The sequence below is a fragment of the Dasypus novemcinctus genome, chromosome 12 (genome assembly GCF_030445035.2).
Source record: "Dasypus novemcinctus isolate mDasNov1 chromosome 12, mDasNov1.1.hap2, whole genome shotgun sequence".
Taxonomy (NCBI): domain Eukaryota; kingdom Metazoa; phylum Chordata; class Mammalia; order Cingulata; family Dasypodidae; genus Dasypus; species Dasypus novemcinctus.
Genome location: NC_080684.1, coordinates 40,025,297 through 40,044,280, shown reverse-complemented (window position 1 = coordinate 40,044,280; position 18,984 = coordinate 40,025,297).

Sequence of the window (18,984 nt, the reverse complement as noted above, 5' to 3'; positions counted from 1 at the left end):
GGCAAGTTAATTTTCTCCCATTTACTACTTAACCTTCTCATAACCCCAATCTGTGCTAGGTTTGATGATCAGGACTTTGTTAATCCTCATAGTGCTGAAGCGTCTCTACCTAGTTTTTAATATCTGAAAGAAGAGGGGAGACCAGAGAGAGGTGGAGAAAATATTTTCACTGCATGTGTTTTTAGTTATTTATCCAGTCATATACATCTTGTACAGTGATATTACCAAGTCCTGATTTGAACTATAGTTTTCTATTCATTATAAACCTTATGTTAAAAAATAAAATGTTCTTTCTTCCCATTCTCTACCCTTGCTTGCTTTCTAACTAGCATTGATTATTCCACCTTTATCTATACTTTTGTTCCCAATTAAACTCAAGCATGTATCTCTTTTTTATTTTGTATTTTATCTTATGTATTTTTATCTACTGAATTTTATTAGCTGAAATGTGGACAAGCTGAGTCGTGACTTTTTTTTAAACTTTTTGAAAACAATAAAGGACGTTTCTTGATAAAAGAACTATTTCTGGTTATTCTTTTAAAATGAAACCTTGTTTAAACATGATTTGGGGACATTGGATGTGTATTATAAAGAGAATTTGATATGTAACATGCATTAAAAAGGTTTATAACTCATTCATAATTTTTATTGAATTTTAGACTCAGAACTGAGTGCTAGTTCTAGGATTGTGGTGTGTTCATATTTTATGGCATGAAACTTTTTGCTTCAAAGAATAAAAAAGATTATTTTATTGAGTATTACAGGTCTGGCGTCATTCTTTCTAGGCCAACAGATTGTTCTTACTTTGGATTATACCAGTTCTAATTGAATCCAAACCCAGAAATATAAACAAAAGTATAACATTTTCTTACAGAAGCTGGTTGATATGGCAAATACTTGACTAATGTCCTTAAAATTTACCTTGTTAAAAAACATTTTTAATGAAAAAAAAAATACTGTGTTTTGGAATTCTCAAATTAATCAATTAAACAACAACGAAAATAACCTCTATGTAAACAGTTATATTGACAAACATTGCTTGATTGATTACTGCCAAGAAAGACCATGTATTTAATATGCCTCTTTATTAAGTGGTGGCTGGTACTTTGATACATATACCTTTGAGATTGGTTTAAAATAAAGAGTTAGTTTTTGCTTTTGGTTTTTCCTTGATTTGAAAAATGCATTTACAATCCTGCTAAAGAAAGTAAGCTTTACTTAGCCAGATAAAAGTCATAGAGAAAAATGCTACTCACATGTACATTTTTGTACACCCTACAGGTTTTTGCTCTACTTCGGTGAGGAAGAGTATATATTTTAAAAATTCTTCTCATTTGTTCTGATTCAGGAGTAGATATTAAATAGGTCACATAGTTTGTAAGTTATTTCTTCTCCCTTGTATTTGAAAATACATGTGAATTACAACTCATTTAAGAAGAAATTCTCCAGGTTCTCTGCCATCCTGGCAAAACTGCACACATACTCTGATGGAAGAGATGTCATCATTGAGGCTAATGGCAATGGCCTTGAAATAAAGCTCAAGATAAGTATTTTATGTTGAAAAGAAGGTGAGGGAAACAAAAGAAAGGAAATAAAAAGTCACTTTGATTCCTGAGGAAACAGAAATTTTCACAAAGACAAGAAACAATAGAGAATAGAGAGTGCTTGAACTAGGGTTATATCAACCTATTTATTGAGAATTTTTCTAACATTTAAGCAAATGCCAAAATCTGTCCATCTATCTCACCATTTATGATAAGTTAAGGAACTCAAGCATCAGCATTCATAAAATGACCTTCCCAAAAGACTGACAATATCAACTTAACATTGTCACTAAATGAGTAGCTGAAAATGTGGAAACAATTTCTCTCAGGAAATCTATATCTCAAAAATTTTTACCATTTTTGTATCTTGAAGTTAACAAAAATGGAAAATGAGTTCATACTTTAAATGTTTTTAAAGTGCTTTTTTAAAAGTGGATGGTGGAATTCTGTTTTAGCTTAAGTAGAAATTAACAAACACTTGGAGAATAAATATATTTAGATTACATTTAGTCTGTGCAGATCTATCCAGTCGGTTTGTGTGTAGAACAACCTGAATGACTCTGGTAATTGCATATTTCTCAGCTTGGGGATATGATGGCTGCTTCCTTTTTTTTAACTTTTTTTAAGATTTATTTTGCGGTACTGGGAAACTGTGTCACTTATTTTTTAGTTTTGTTGTTGCATCATCTTACTGTGTCAGCTTTCCATGTGTGTGGCGCCACACGTGGGCAGGCTGCACTTTTTACATGCAGGCGGCTCTCCATGGGGGGGCACCCTCCTTGCATATGGGGCACCCCTATGTGGGGGATACCCCTGCATGGCACGGCATTCATTGCATGCAGCACTGCACATGGGCCAGCTCACCACATGGGTCAGGAGGACCTGGGTACCAAACACTGGACCTCCTATATGGTAGGCAGATGCTCTATCAGTTGAGCCGCAACTGCTTCCCTGTTTCCCTTTTAATTTACCTGTTATGATGACTGCAGTCACATCTTCATACAATATGTCCTCTCCATTTTCTCCTCCCAAGTCACTTATGGACATATATACTTCCTCATTAGCTCATTCTTAATTTTTGTTATTGTTGTTTATTAGTGTTTTAGGGATAACTTTTCTTCTGTCAAACACAAATGTTCTGAATTTAGTACATATAAATTTATTAAAATAAATAGAACCCACTGTGATATACATACTCACTGGGTTATTTTTTAGCTCGTGGTACCCAAAGAAAAATAAAGTAAACATAATGGCAATGTTATTCCTGTCAATGGGTGCCTAGTGACACAAAGGATGAAACACCCTCAAGGAGAGATGAAGTATCGAATAGGATTTCATGGAGAGCTCTCAGTTGATGGTGTAAAAACAGAAATGATTTACTGAAAACAACTTAGCCAAATATGTATATTCAAATGCACAAATTCCTCTGTTAAATATTCATGAGATTTAATTCAAATTATTCAATGCTTTTAAAATGGCCTCTTCAAATACAGGTTAGTGAAGTTCCTAAGTATGAATTCATTTCATTTCATCATGAAAAATAATGTCATACTTTTGAATCTTCCAATGTGTTCTTTTATGTGCTAATTCATTCACATGTATTATTTCTTTCAATTTTGTTCATCTGCCTTTTTTCCTTTCTCTTCTCCCTTCTTCCTAACATTGTAATATGTATTTGCTCTCCAGGAGGAAAAAATTGCTCTCTGGACAGGCCAGAACAAATAGGGCAGATGCGCAGCCCATAACAATATTAAATCACTTATTTTCTAAGATTATTTAAAGCCCAGTAGAATTCAGGTATCAGAGTGAAAGAAGTCAGGAGATGGGTAGAGGAAATAGTAGTGCCTAAAGCAATAGCATAAAGGATTCTCTTAACACCAAAAGCAAGTATTATAACTTTATACAGGCCAATTAATCTTGTTATTTTATATTCCAAATCCTTGTAGCAGAAATATGGTTTTGAATGTTGACCCTTCATTTCATGCCTCAGTATTATATTGTCCTTGCACATTGTGATAATATGTAGTTTCTTATAGTAGTTGCCTGATGTTTCACTCACATGCAAATTTATGTTAAGTGGTGCTTATATTTTTACTTAAATCTCTGCAAAAAATATTTTTGCTCAAGTTTTTAAGATATTTTTTGAAAAATTCCTTTGAATTTACTTGTTCACTTATGCTTCTTTATTGTCTGGCAGATTATAACAATATGCAGTTCTATAATCATGCAGTAAAAATAAATTAATAATTTGTATTGGCACTGTTTGGCTTTAATTTTAAAATTACTCATAAAACTAATTATGAAACATGTTAAAATTGACTCACTACTGTGTTTTCTACATCCATAGAGTTAGAAGTTTTGTCATGAAAATATCTAGTGTGAGAATGTTTAGATCATCTAGTCTTTATAACCCCATGTGAAGAAGAAAAAAGCCTTTTTCCATCTCACCATCTGTTCCTTTTATAAGGTTCTGAGGATAGTATCCAATGGAGTGTCTGTGATAGAAGAGAATTTCTGTAATGGAATGGATCCTTTTGTTCCACTTTTGTTATCAAAAGGTCACGTTGATTTATAGAAGAAGCTATTTTATATTCATTATGTCATTAAGCATGTTTGAAAAATAAGAGGCTATTAGTGTTCCTAACTGCTTCCAAAATCCAAAGGATTAACTATCTTGCTCAGTACATGTTCCATTAGGTGTTACACAAGCAGTTAAATTCAAGACTTTACACTAACGTGGGCAGTCTATATCCTGAGAACATTATGTATTTCAGTTAGGAAAGGCATAATTTATGCTGCTAAAGAAGGAATTTATTTGGTTTGATGTCATTGGAGTCTCATTTGTACAATTTAATCAAATATTTTTAAAAAGGATTAGTTTTTCTCAAGTCAGCAGTTATGCCACTAAGCAGGCCCCTGAATGCTGATTTTCCAATAATTATCTAGTGAACCAGTCTTTATCCATTTTTGCCTTTCCCTCTTATTTTTGTTCATTTCTCAATTCTGAGGTATTTGGGATGATGTCCACTCTGGCTGCTTCAGGTTGAGAAGGGATGTAGATGTTAGTCACATGTGCATTTTAAACTTCTTCAGAAGGAGATTATGAATTGATAACAATTATTTTCCTACAATAAAACTTCAGTTAATGTATTCCCTGATATGCTCTACTTCTTGATTTATTTTCCCAGTCGCTATGTATAGTATTTTCCCAGTAGAATTAACATAGTTTTTTTCTTATTGTAATACATTTGCTTATGTCCTTTCAGCTGAAGGATTAAACAAAAAGGAAAAAAAAATGAAGAAAAGGTATTCAAACACTCCAATAACCCTAAAAGAATTTTCTCCCTCTACATATGTTTTCTATTCAGAAAAGGTAGTGGTAAGCTTACCTTGGTATAATTCCAAATGAAATTGTTAACCTATTTAAATGTACCCTAATGTAATGGTTTACTTATCAATCCATCACTTGGTACATCTGTTTCAAAATGGGCAGGTGGTCCCCTTCAGAAATACCATTAGATAATGATAATGATTGCAATTAGATGATAATGATCTTGGTCATTTACAACATGCAGAGTCATTTGTATAAATGCATTTCTCTAAGTTTGGCATGTAGTTGGTAGGGAACCAAAAGATATTTCTTTTCTAGGTTACATTTCCTCCAAGTGGAAGAAATTAGTTTGGTCTATGGGTTTGGAAAAGTTTGTTGCATTTTCTTGTTTAACAAGGAAAATTATGTAATTCTTGTAGGGATTTAGACCTAATCCAGTTCCTATGTCCTCCCACCCAGGCTTCTGCCATGAGCCTTGGCTCCTGGTTGGCTGGAGTGCCCCAGTCACAGTGCAAGCCCTGGTGACCACAACAACCACTTTATGTCCTAACCGCATCACAGTCGCAGCCTCCTTATGGGTGAGATCTGATTCCCCCAGCCACAGGGTCTCTAGCGTCGAGAGGAGCTGCCCTGGGAGTCCATGTGAAAAAGCACAGATATGCAGGGGAGTTAGCCTGTGGGGCCGACTTTGACCAATGAGAGATAGGAGACAGGAAGGAGCAGGAGCTGGCAAATAAATTTCCCTCCTTCCTCTGCTGATGGATTGTTCTGAGACAAAGTGTTTCATGTAGCCTTTCCTGAGATCTCCTGTGTGACCCGGGAACCAACTGTGTTTTCTTGTGAAGCTGTAGCCAGCTTGGCAATGCACCACCGGGTGTTCACGTTCTCTCTTTTTTTTTTTTGTCTCTTTTCCCCTCTTCTTCCTTCTTCCCGTTTGCTTCCCTGGGATTGTACCCCCGATAAAGTGTTAGCATATAATCTCTGCCTCAAGTTCTATTTCTAAGGAATCAGGCTGGGATAGGGCTCTTTAAATAATTGTCCACACTTGTTTCTCTTTGCTTGTCCTGGAAATCGTGGCATTTACCATTTTTCTAAAAGGACCACCCCAATCTCTAATACTCCTCATTAGAGATGGCATTGATTAACTGACATGGTCCAATAATTGGCTTTTGTCTAGTCTACACACATTACAGAATGAACTCCTGGGAAAACAGTACCACACCAAAGAGTCCTTTAAATTTCTTATATGTGATGACTTGTAGCATGGCTAGATTACCCATGTTGCCCATGAATTTTAAAAATGCAATATAAATATCAAAACAAGTCTGTAATATTCTCAGGTAGAATCTGATAGACACAGGGTATTCTGACCAATTAAACATATTTCTTTGCGTCATGTGAATCAGCTCCACAACACACACTTTAGAAATATATTTGTAGTTATTAATTATAAGAAAATAAAATGTTTTACATTTTCCAAAGGATTTTCACATACATGAATCAACTTGATCAATAAAATTAACCTGAGACATAAGTAAGGTAAATATTGATGTTATTTTGCCTACCATTTTATATAAGGATTTAAAAAAGGCCCAGAGATAGCCAAGTTATTAGCATTGGCAAGTAGCAGAAAAAGGATGCAAAATTAATTTTTATTCTAGACTCTTTGCTCTTTATACTCTACCATGCAACTTTATCTTGCTAAATAGAAAAAAAGGGTAGATCATTCTAAAGATATGTTCTAAATGTGAACATATCAAGATTACTGAATACAAATTTATTTCATACCTACAGAGGAATAAGATTGTTTTAGTTTGCTAAATGCACCAACGCAAAATACCAGAAATGGATTGGCTTTTATAATGGGACTTTATTAGGGTAAAATCTTACAGTCTGAGGCTGTGAAAATGTCTAAATCAAGGCATCAACAGAGATGCTGTCTCACCAAAGTTTGGCCACTTGTGATTCTGGACTTCTGCCTTGAGGCAAGGCAAATGGCAGCTGTCTCTGCCTTCTCCTCCAGGCTGACTTTCTTCCTGCGCTCAGCTGTGGATGGTCAGACATATGGCTCATCTCTCCCCTTTTCCTGCAGGCCTCCTTGCTTCAGCTTTGGCTACTCCACTGATTCCAGCCTTTGGCCTCTCTCTCAGCCTCTCAGGTTTTGTCCATCTTTCTGTGGCTGCAAGCAATCCTTCAGTCCTCTCCTACTTGGCAGGGTAAAATGGCAGCTCTCTCTCTCTGTATCTCTGCTTTCAGTCCTCAGTTCATAAGATTCCAGTATAAAAATGAGGACCCACTCTGGGCCGAGATGTTGTGGCAGAAAGAAGTCAGTGATTGTGATACTGAAGGCCAGGATGTGAGAAATCTCTGAGAAGGAAGATTTATTATGACCAGCCGGGCCCGGCAGACTCCAGTCCAAAAAGCCAGTCGAACCCAGAATAGTATTTTTGGGTCCCTTTTATATAGGGGATGTAGGAGCAGGGAGTTAAATGGTACTTTTATGCAAAAAGGACTTTCTTTGTTAGTTTCTTAGAATTTTAAGGGTTTTTCTGAGTTCCAGATAGCTTTTGAATTAACATATCCCCCACATTCCAGGTAAGCTTGAATTGACATGTAGCCCATATCTCATCTGGATGTAAGTTCAAATACACATTTAGTCTGCATCCTCCCTGAATATTCAAAGCCTATAGAGCCTATATCACATAATTGGCTTTCCAGGAACTAGGTATACTTGGATATAGAATAAGATAAGTTTGAATTCATGCACAGGCCATATTTATCACAATCCAATCAAAGACCCTCAACTGAAACAATCTAATCAATAATGATCTAATCAAAAGTTCCCTTAACTGAATCTAACCAAAAGGTCCCACATGAAGTAGATTTATATGCACAGGAATGGTTTAGCTTAAGAACATAATTTTGTGGAGTCTATAAAAAACTCAAACCAGAACATTCCATTCTCTAGACCCCCAAAATACATGTTGTTTCCACATGCAAAATACACTCATTCCATCCTACGTATTAAGGATCACTGGGAGTGTTATATGAAACAAATCAGTTATTCCATTCATGACCAAACACTAGGTCTGGCATATATTTAGTGCTCAGAAAATATTATTATTACTATGCAAAGAAGAGACAGATTTGAGGAAAAAAATGGACAAAATAGCTGTCTCTTAAAATGTGTCAGACTCCATGTAGAATAGTTGCTAACATTATGAGTGACCAAGGAACAAACTAGAATAAAATGTGGTAGTTTGAGTCTTTTGTGGACCCCAGAAAATTATGTCCTTAAGCTAATCCATTTCTGTGGGTATAAAACCTATTATAAATAGGATCTTTGGGTTAGATTTGGTTAAGGGAACTTCCTTTTGATTAAATCACTTCAGTGGAGCATGATCCAGGGTGGATCTTTCCTTTCTTACAGAGTCCTTTATAAACTGAAGTAATACAAAGAGATGATGCCACAGAGACACACAGGAACTCAGTGAGAAAAGCCCAGGAGTTGAGAGAAGGCCCCAAGCACCAGAAGCTGAAATCAACAGAACACAGAAGTTGAGAGGAAGCCAATTTAGCCAGAAACTGAAAGCAACAAGGTCTGGAGGAGAGGATAGAGATGAGCAGACACTAACATTTTCCTAATCAGCCACAGTGGCAACTCAGGGAGAAAGCATCTCCTGATGATGCCTTGATGTGGACACTTTCACGGCCCCAGAACGGTAAGCTTATATATTAAAAAAATCCCCATTGTAAAAGCCAACACATTTCTGGTATGTTGCCTTGACAGCCTTTAGCTAACTAAAACACAAATGATGGCTTTTTGAGACTCATATTAAATACAACATAAAGAATAATAGCATTCTAAATACTAGATCTATCCAGTAATGAAAAGACAGGTTTATTGAAGTAATATGTAATTAATAGGTGTGCAAGCATGGTTTACAAGACTATTGGTCTGAGAAATTGCAGAAAATATTCCTGCCTATGAACCTTGAACTACCTTATGACTAGTTCACTCTGTCTCTCTAAATGCATTATAAATTCTTTTAAAAGAAAAGCCTTATTTTTCCCATATAAAAAATAATGTTTATGAAAATAAATATATGTTGAATACTCATTTTAAATGGCAAGTATCTTAGTTTGTCAGGCTGCAATGACAAATACCACAGCATGGGTTGGCTTTAACAGCTAGAATATATTGGCTCATGATTTTGAGACTAGAAAACTTGCTTCCTCCTGGGTTCAGTAGTGGTTTTGATGGCCATCCTGTCCCTAGGTTCCTTGGCTTGTTTTCTGCCCTGCATCACATGGTGATATCTTCTCCCTTCTCTTTCAGGTTCCGTTGACTTGTGGCTTCTGGCTCTTCCCAGTGGCTTTCTCTATTTCTGATTTTCTTCTTTTACACAATACTCCAGTAACCCAGATTAAGTCCCACCTGGCTTCAGCTGGCCACCCCTTAACTAAATCAAGACATTAAAAAGGTCCTATTTACAATGTGTTCACTCCCTCCCATAGGAATGGCGGATTAAGAACATGTCTAAACAGGGGTATGTAATTCAATCTACCACAAGTATAGCTTTCAGCAGTTTTATTTTATGGATGGAATCACAGTCCGATAAAAGAGGTTGCCACCATATTTCATCTATTCTAATACAAATATTTTCACTTTAGCCTTTTTGAAGTGGGAATATCTTACAATGGTATCATAATTTGCGGTCTTTTTCTACATTGTAGTACATAAAATAATGTACTTTTACTTCGGTGTAACATTCAATTTGATGAAATGAAATATTTTGAGCAGCTGTATGTATCAGGTTCTAACTGCTTTGCAGGCATTGTCTCATTTAATTATCACGATAACCTGTAGATGGATATTGTTTATCACCAATTTAGAGGCCTGTTCTAGAGAGTTAAAGGAAAGTGCCCATCATCACAGAGCTTGTAAAGATAGAGTCAGAACTCAAGGAAGATTTATTTGATTGTAAAGTTGATGTCCTTAGCCAGTTCACCAACATGCTTGTCTAAAGGAGCAAAGGGTTTGGATAAACATTTTTTTTTGCTTTTTTTGTTTTGTTTTGTTTTTCGTTTTCTTAGAAAATAAAAAGGTTATGTTCCAATGATTCTTCTATTTATTTACTAATGCTTTCACACTTCCTTCTATATCCCTCTGCTGGGGCAGATCCCACAGCTTCTGAGTGATACTGTAGTGGGAGCAGCTGTGTCATGCTGCATTGATTACCAGAACTAATCCAATTTTAAAGCACAATTTAATTGGGCTGTTTGCTTTATATCTTTGAGTTGTATGGTCTCTTTATATAACATGAAAATCAAACCTTTAATGAATATGCGGTTTCCGAAAATTTTCTCCCAATGAGTAGGCTGCCTTTTTACCATCTTAACAAAGCCATTTGAAGCACAAAAGTATTTAATTTTGAGGAGGTCCCATTTATCTATTTTTTCTTCCATTGCTTCTGCTTTGGGTATAAGGTTTAAGAAACTATAATAACACCTATCACATGATCTTGCAGATGTTTCCCTACATTTTCCTCTAGTAGATTTATGGTTTTAGCTTTTACTATAGATAGTAATATTATGATGACATTCTTTTTATCATTTGTAACAAAAATGTTACAACAATTTAAGGTGGTGGAGTGATGTATGGGAATCATGTGTGTTATGCATGATTGTCTTGTTAACTCGCCATTTCTCAAATAAAAAAAGAAATTAAAAAAACACAATGTTGATGTGAATCTTAGAAGTCAGAGAACTGTTGAGGAAAATTGTCTTTTCAAAATGAGATTTAATATCTGTTCATTTCCATTTTGACAATATTTTAATATAGTCTAAAATTCCTGATAGTATTCTATATGGAGAAAGAAAGTAAAAATTTTTCCCTAATTTAAATACTTTTTTATTTTTGCAAAATATCCTTGCCACAACCTTAAAATATCCAAGCTGATGAGATGATTTTTACCAAATTATTTAAAAATTAACTACAAATGACTTCTTTAAAAACTTTTGTTATCATATGCCAATACTTTTTCTGTTATTAAACCTCACTACATTGGAAATAATTGAAATAATAGGGAAACAACAGGACTGATTAGGAAATTCCTCTCTCTACTGCCTTAACACCTGCCTTTAGCTACTTCAGTATCAAACTGAGGTAATAACAAATAAAATAAACTAGACTGGCATGGATGTCAATGACAAACACTAAGTTTGAGTATTTGAGTAACAGCACTTGACTTCACCAAGTACTTTTAACTGGATGACCTTGAACAAGTTTTGATCTTATTTTGCCTCAAAAATAATAATACCTACTTCATAGTGTTGTTTTGAGGATTAAGTGAATAAATACATGAACAGTGCATAGAACAGTGCCTGGCACGTATTTAAGTCCTATGTAAGTGGTAGCAATTATTATTCCTATTTTGGCATTAAATATGGTGTTTGATATAAATTGATGCCCTCAGGTCCAGACACTAATCTCTGGGAGTTCTGGACCATTTATTATGAAATATCAACAGCAAGAATTGCATAGACTAGGTTTTGAATAGTAGCCTGAATAGAATGCATTGGAGTAATCTAAAAGAAAAGTGAGAAAGGGGGCATCTGTTCATTGAGTACCAAATATGTGCCAGGAACTGTGTCAGATTAACTCAGTTATTCCTCATAATAAGTCTTAAAAATAAGAAGCCACTATCGGTGATGGGAGGCGTGAGCATTAGTAAACAACGCCAGGAAGGCATTGTTGCACGGTGAGCTCAGGACAGCCTGGTGGGGCAAGGAGCCTACTGACCCAAATTTGGGTACAGGCACAGTCGCAGACTCAGCTGGGCCATGGGCAGGTCGTAGCCCTGGTGGCCAGGGCTTCTCCTGGGGAGAGGATGTACCCTCCTTGCAATAAAGGGCTCAGTGGAGCAGCTCGGTGGGAGGCTGAGCCCAGGTGACTGGCTGGGTAGGTGACTGGTGGTGGATAGTCCATGTAGGTGGATGAGGCCACAATGGACACCTTAGAGAGAGGAAGAGAGCTTTGTGCTGTCTCTTTTGCCACTGATGCAGAATTTGATGCTGTGGTTGGTTATTTAGAGGACAATATCATGGATGATAAGTTCCAGTTATAGAGAAATTTCATAGACAAGTACTACCAAGAGTTTGAAGACATAGTAGAAAATAAATTCACCTACATGCCCTTTTTAAAAAATTGATTAGAGATGTTGTGAGCTCACAAAACAATTATGCATAATGTGCAGAATTCCCATACATCACCTCTCCACCAAAAACTTATATGCCTGTAGAACATCTGTTACAGATTATGAAAGCATGTGATCAGACTATTACCACTATGGTCCATAGTGTACACTTGATATATTTTTCCGATACACTCCCCTGTTATTAACACCATGTATCAGTACTGTACATTTGTTATAGTTCATGAGAGTACACTCTGATATTCTGTTAACCACAGTCCATCTTCCACCACATGGTTCACTGTGTTATATTATCCCATGCCTGGTACATTCTATCCAAAGTGTGCACTCACTTTCATCACAGCATTGTTGCAGTCATCACCCCAGTAATTCTTTGAATGTTTTCCTTAGTCCAAAACAAAAAATCTCATACCCTCTGTGGGTTTGAGATTAGTTTATGAATCCCAAAAAGAGAAAGATGGTTTGTAAATGAATTGAATCTTTTCCTCTGGGTCTGATACCCTTTGATTGTGCTCAATTCAGCTGAGGTGTTTTTTATTAGATTACCTGTTAAGATTAGGGCTTTTGATTGGACTACCTCAGTGGGCATGACTCAGATTGCACTTTGCTCCTTGCTGGGTCTGATATAAATGGATACTTACACAACCAGACAGACACACAGAAGAAAGTGCTCTGTCCTTTTTGATCCTGCCATATGACAGAAAGGAGAAGCCTCAAATGGCTAGGGCTTTGGAAAGAGATGAGCCATTTGCCTGACAGTTTGAATCTGACATTCGAAAGAGAGCAGAACAGCTGAGACTAATATAGAAGGTCTGGAAAGAAATAAGCCCTATGCCAGGAGAGAGAGGACTGCAGATCACTTGAGCAGGCAGCTTCAATAAGTTGAGCCCACTGACCTAAGGAGGAAGAGGAAGGTTGGAGAAGCAGGGACCAGGTAGAGATTGCCACCAACTTGCTTTAACATGTGGCAACTGACTTTGACAAGAAAGCAACCCTGAGTTGAAATTTTTACAGCCTTGTAACTGTAAGCTTTTACCTCAAATACTCTTTATAAAAGCCAACAGATTTCTGGTACTTTGCATCAGCACCCCTTTGACAGACTAACACTACCCCTTCCCCCATTATTGACCCTTTGTGTTAATATAGTACCTTCTTTGACTGATGCAAAAATATTACCATATTGTTGTTAACTATAGTCCATAAGTTACATTAATTGTATTTTCCCATGCATCACTATATTCTTATCACCTTGTACGAGTGTCATATATTTGTTCTACTTCATAGAAGAACATTCTCTTGTATTATGAACTACAATCCTCATCTACCTCTGGGTTCACGATGTTATTCAGTCCCTAGATTATTCTCTAGCTTTCTTTCAATTGATATTTACATCCCTAGACTACCTCTTTCAGCCACAATCCCATTTATAAACCATCAATGTTAGTTATACTCTCTATAATCTGTTACTATCAACTCTATCCATTTCCATACATTTGCAGTCAAGCTAATTGAAAATTCTACAGACGTTAAGCATCAGTACCCTTCTCAGTCCTCATCCTTTCTCCCAGTAACCTATAGTCTGGGTTTTAACTCCATGTGTTTATTCTTCATATTTAGTTTATATTAGAGAGGCCATACAATATTTGTCCTTTTGTGTTTGTACAAGCCCATTTTTAACAAATATATTTCCTTGATAGAAAAGTATATTGAGCAACAGCTGCTAGAGCAGATTACTGGATTTAACATGGTGGTTTTCACAACAGCATTACAACACCATCAAGATGAAGTGGCTGATGACATATTTGACATGTTGCTCACGTTTACAGATTTTCTGGGTTTTAAAGAAATGATTCTGGACTACAGAGTAAAAAAAGAAGGCTCAGGATTGGAATTAAGCAGCAGTTTAGTGCTGACTTCATTGTGCAATTCTTCTTCCATGCCAGCCTCACAGAACCATCTGCGGTAGCGGGATGGGTCACTGGCACAGTGGGCTGGGAGAAGCTTTGGCTAATACCAACAGGAGAGTACATCTTGCAAAGACTGACTATCCTGTGGCTCTTCATTAGTGTTAAGTATTGATGGGTCAAAGACCCTCCCAGGACCTGTTTCTCCTGAACCACCTTCTTGTTTTCAGAACCTTAGTACTCCTCCCAGAGTAGACACCTCTTTCAGGTGCTTCTGGGAGAAACCTTTTCCACATCACAAATAGTTATGTCAACAGTATGGAGTTAACCCACCATCATGAGCCTGCCCTGCCCCTAGTACCACAGCAGGCTTTGCACGAATCACTGGGCAGGCTCAGCTCTTTCACTTGGGTCAGAGTTTCAAGCCGTCAGGCCACGCGGTCCAAATCTGTGTGGGTTTTTGATTGGGGAGTGTTTTACCTAGGGTGTCAGTGTCCTTGTCTTCAAATTTCCTAAGCTCCTATCATTACATACAGCTAATCTTAGTCATGGCCATCAACTGAAAGAGATGATCTTTATCTAAAAAAACCTACATGTGAGAAATCAGCTTGTGTTTCCAGCTCTTTTATCACCATCTTCTCTGGTCCTGTTATAATCCCACTGTGTTTCTTCAAGCCTTTTTTAAGCATTATTTTTGAAAAATATTTTAATAGATGAATACTCAGGCTAACCTAGTGGATCTAATCTTGGAATTTCTGTGATTACCCACTTAAAGTACAAAGTATTATATGCTGTGTGCTTTGTAGAAGTTAGGGCTATGAAGGCAAAACTGCTTTCTACATTGGTACTTCTGACTGCCTGGGCACCAATGGGTTGTTTGCTGAACATAGACTAAGAGGTATCCTTTATTTATGGTATTATAAGTGTGTTTGTGCAGTTTTGCTTAAATCCTTTTTGGATAAATTGATTCATTAGGTTTTCTGCTGGGGTTGGTGTGAGTTTAGTAAAAAACATGACTCTGCTAGCTCTGCAATTTCAATGTCACATTTCTCCTGCAAGATGGTGTTCCACCAAGGAGGTAGTAAACAGCTTTAACGGTCATCTGCCTGTCTTTGGGTTAGTAAAATGTTTAGTGTTAATATAACATTACTGATCAGAAAGCATGTATGTCATGTTCCTAGCAAAAAGAAAAAGCAGTTTAATTTCTAGTGTGTACCTTTGGGGGGGAAATTTTAAGTAAAAATAAAAACATGTATTAACTTTACAAAAAAGGAAGAAACCACCATCTTACTCTTAAAATGAAGGGAAGATTAAGAAACTTGACCAAAGTAACCCTCAAAATTGATGCCATCTTCAGATTGAGGGCTGTATGACTCTTTATCAGTGCAGTTCTGCAGACTGAGTGAACCCTGAGATTTGCAGTTTCTACTAACCCTCCATATGCCCCCCAGGCCTGTGGATCCTTCATCTCAGCCTCCTGGGTTTAAAGCAGGGAGAACAGGGAAAAGATAGAGGTGTTCTTTCTGCTGGAACATAAGCTCCATATGGTCAACACCAAGTACCTTTCAAAATACAGTGAGAAGAACAGGGTCTCAAAGCATTTTTAACATTGGTTGATAAGGAAATAGACACATTATGACATTCAAATGGCATCATCTCACATTTCCTATAGACTAACCACCTACTGAACAACCAAATGACTAAATACAATCCATTTCGAAAGATTATCTCCATGTAATTTTCATCTTGATAACAGTTTTTTGTATTCTACAACTCTAGATGAACAGGAAAGCTATCAAAAACAGAGGTACCATAAAAGAAAATTTTCAAGTAGATTTGCAGATACATGCAAATCAGCCTTGAATTTTGGACAGTTCAAGTCCATTTGAGGGGAAAGTGGGCAGAAAAACTGCAATTGCCTTTTTTTGGAAGCAAATGGTTCACTTTTTTTAAAGGAGGTTTAGTGAATATCAAATATTAGAATAATACAGTTCTAGTGACAAGGTGCTAGTTATTTATTTATCTAATAATAAAATTGCATTAATTTTTGTTGAGCACAAGCATTAATTATTCCATCTTAACAAATGAAGAAACTGAGGCACAGAGTTGATGAATAATTTCCCTAAGGTCACTCAGTAGACAAGTGGCAGATTCAATTTAAACCCAGAGAGACTGACTCCAGGGTCCTCATTTTTAACCAGTCTTGTGCTATTTAAATTGTCTTAAATATGTTTCCTCCCTAAATACATGTTTATGCCATAGAGGGAATTATCTCAAATCATTTGTAGTAGTTCTACATTTCTTTATGTAAGTCTGGCTGAAACTTGAGAGAATAAAAAATTTTTATTCCCCAGCAACATCAGGCAGAGTATATATGGTTAGTATTTAAATTGTACTTTAAAGGGTTTACATCTGAGCCTCAGCTCCCACCTCTAACAATGATCATTTTTTAAAAAAGATTAAATTACTTATGCATTTTCAGTTTTTACATTTTCAAAGTATTGCCCAGTTACTGTATTAGCTGGCCTACATAACAAAGTTCCTTCAAAATGAGTAGGTTGCTGCTGCTTTATATCTCATGGAGGAAATTGAATTCTCCCCACTTGGAGTGAACAATCACTTGGTAGCATAAGTTATTTTAATGGACATCTCTTTACACTGAGCCTTTGCCATCTGCTTCACCCTCTAATTACAAATGCAGGAAGAACACAATTCATAATTGTATCTATAAAGAAAAATATAAGGAACTTAAATGCAGGTTTATATCACTGCATCTGTTCAGTATTTTTAAATCCAGGAGGAACAAAAGGGCAGGAAATTTTCTTTCCCTTTCGATCCAATTAGCATAGACAAGTAAGAATTCATTGCACAAAGTTACCAAGATAGGTTCATCTGATGAAAATTAGAAAACTACCTTATTAATCTTGATCTGTGTTTTACTTTATATTCCACTTTTGTATCTGGTTCAAAGAGTGGTACAGAAATTAGAATTTTCTAGAGGATAGGCCAAAAGTTCTCAAGATTTTAACCAGCAGAACAGCTCGATGACAAGTGTGACTCGGAAACAGGGCCTTTGTCATTTAGATGTAATTAATTTAGTCAAGAGAAAAGGCAAAAATGTTTCCTCACCAGTTCATAATGCTCTGCTTGATAAAGCTCAGGAACACATGGAGGGGGGCTGGATTTTAAATCTAGGCCATTTGGCAACCGAGTAGTGATGCTCCCTCAGCCGGGTGCCCAAGGCCAGATTCACACTCTGACAAGGAAGGGATTCTAAATAAAACAAGCTTGCATGTGCATAACTGGGGCACTCACATCCGATTTTTTAGGTTCAAATTATTAAAGCAGTATCTTGTGTCAATGGTGGTTAAATGTCTTTTTTCTCAATTATGACAGCTGCATTCTCTTGATATGTCAATTAGCCTCTGAAACACAGTATTTGTTTATACCTTTAACCATCCAAGCCATTATTAATGTCAAATCAGTTCAAAAGATACTGAGCTTTGTAGAAACGATTTAAATTACCCAAGCATATAGAAACAAATCTCTAAGGCTTTGGGGTATCTTCACTCTTTGGGACCACTAGAGCAATATAACAGAGCACCATACCTTGCCTAGCAGCCATCCCAGCCTCCAGGAGGCAGCTTAAATACAAGCGGGAATCTCTAAGTAACGCATCGATAGGTACAGCAATTATACTGTTTTTCTCATTGTTGCACTAAAATTAAAACCCATAAAACCACCAAAGATTAAAGAAATAACCAACATTGAATAATGCCTATAAACATGCCCATAAATACAAATTTTAATTTGCCCTCTATTCATATTCTGACTGAATAGAGAGTAAACAGAGAATGTCATATTCCACTTTTTTTTACCCAAGTGTTGATAATTTTCCTTTCTCTTGTGCACAGAGGTGCATCTTCCTTCTAAATTCCTCACACATAAGAAGATCACTCTATTTATGAACCAATAATGTGGGGATTATTACCCCGTGTTCCCTGAATATTAGCTGAGGCACTAATTCTGTGAACTGGTGATGAGAGTAGTACATTCATCCTGTTAAAGTTAATAACCCAATGATTTATAAGACATGGCACATTTGAAGTCAACTGAATTCACTGTCTCCTTAAGCAATACAGACAGGGTTAGAAACATTATCCTTCAGTGCTTTGAAGCTGAATCTTCCCCAGTATAGTTGCATTAGTGGGATTTCAAAAGTCATATGCAGGTAGCTAATTGGTATTCTTAAAAGAGGTTATCAAGCCTTAGTTTCATATTATTAATGAGATAGGATGAGAAACCAATGGGGCACATTCCATTTACTTGAAGGAAATTTTATATGCAATAATTTCCACTTCTTTTTCGAATTTTAGCCAAATTGGCATATATGACTTTTTTCCATAAATCTAACATCCACTCTAGTGGTAAAAGCAAACTGCTCATCTACCTTTAATTCACCACTGCTCTCCCATTCTTCAGTCTCCTCTCTGCACATACCTAGACCCTGTTCCCCAAAAAACACAGTAGGTGGTCTAGAGAAAGGTCCAAAACTGGAGGTTATGTGGCTGAGTGACATGCATCTTCTTTTCCTCATACACTAGAAAAGTGCAACATTATAGATTATGATAAAGTGATGAAGAAAAAGCAATGCTTTCAAAACTCAGATCAAGGATGACTTTTGTCCTGCTGTCCCTCACTGTATTCATGCATTTTTAAAGTATATAATAGATTATATTACTGTTCAGTTTAAAATTCTCCAATGGCTTCTCATTGCAACCAAAGGAAACTCAAAACTATTAGGTCCACTTCTCTGATTTCATCTCTCTCCATACTTACTCTTTTTGCTAACCTCCAGTTCAGCCACATTGGCCTTTTTGTCTGTACCTTAAGCATGTCAAGTTTTTTTCCTATCTTGAGCCTTTGTGCTTACTGTTTTATTTGCTTCATGCACTCTTCCCCAAGATTTTTGTTCTCTATCACCTTCT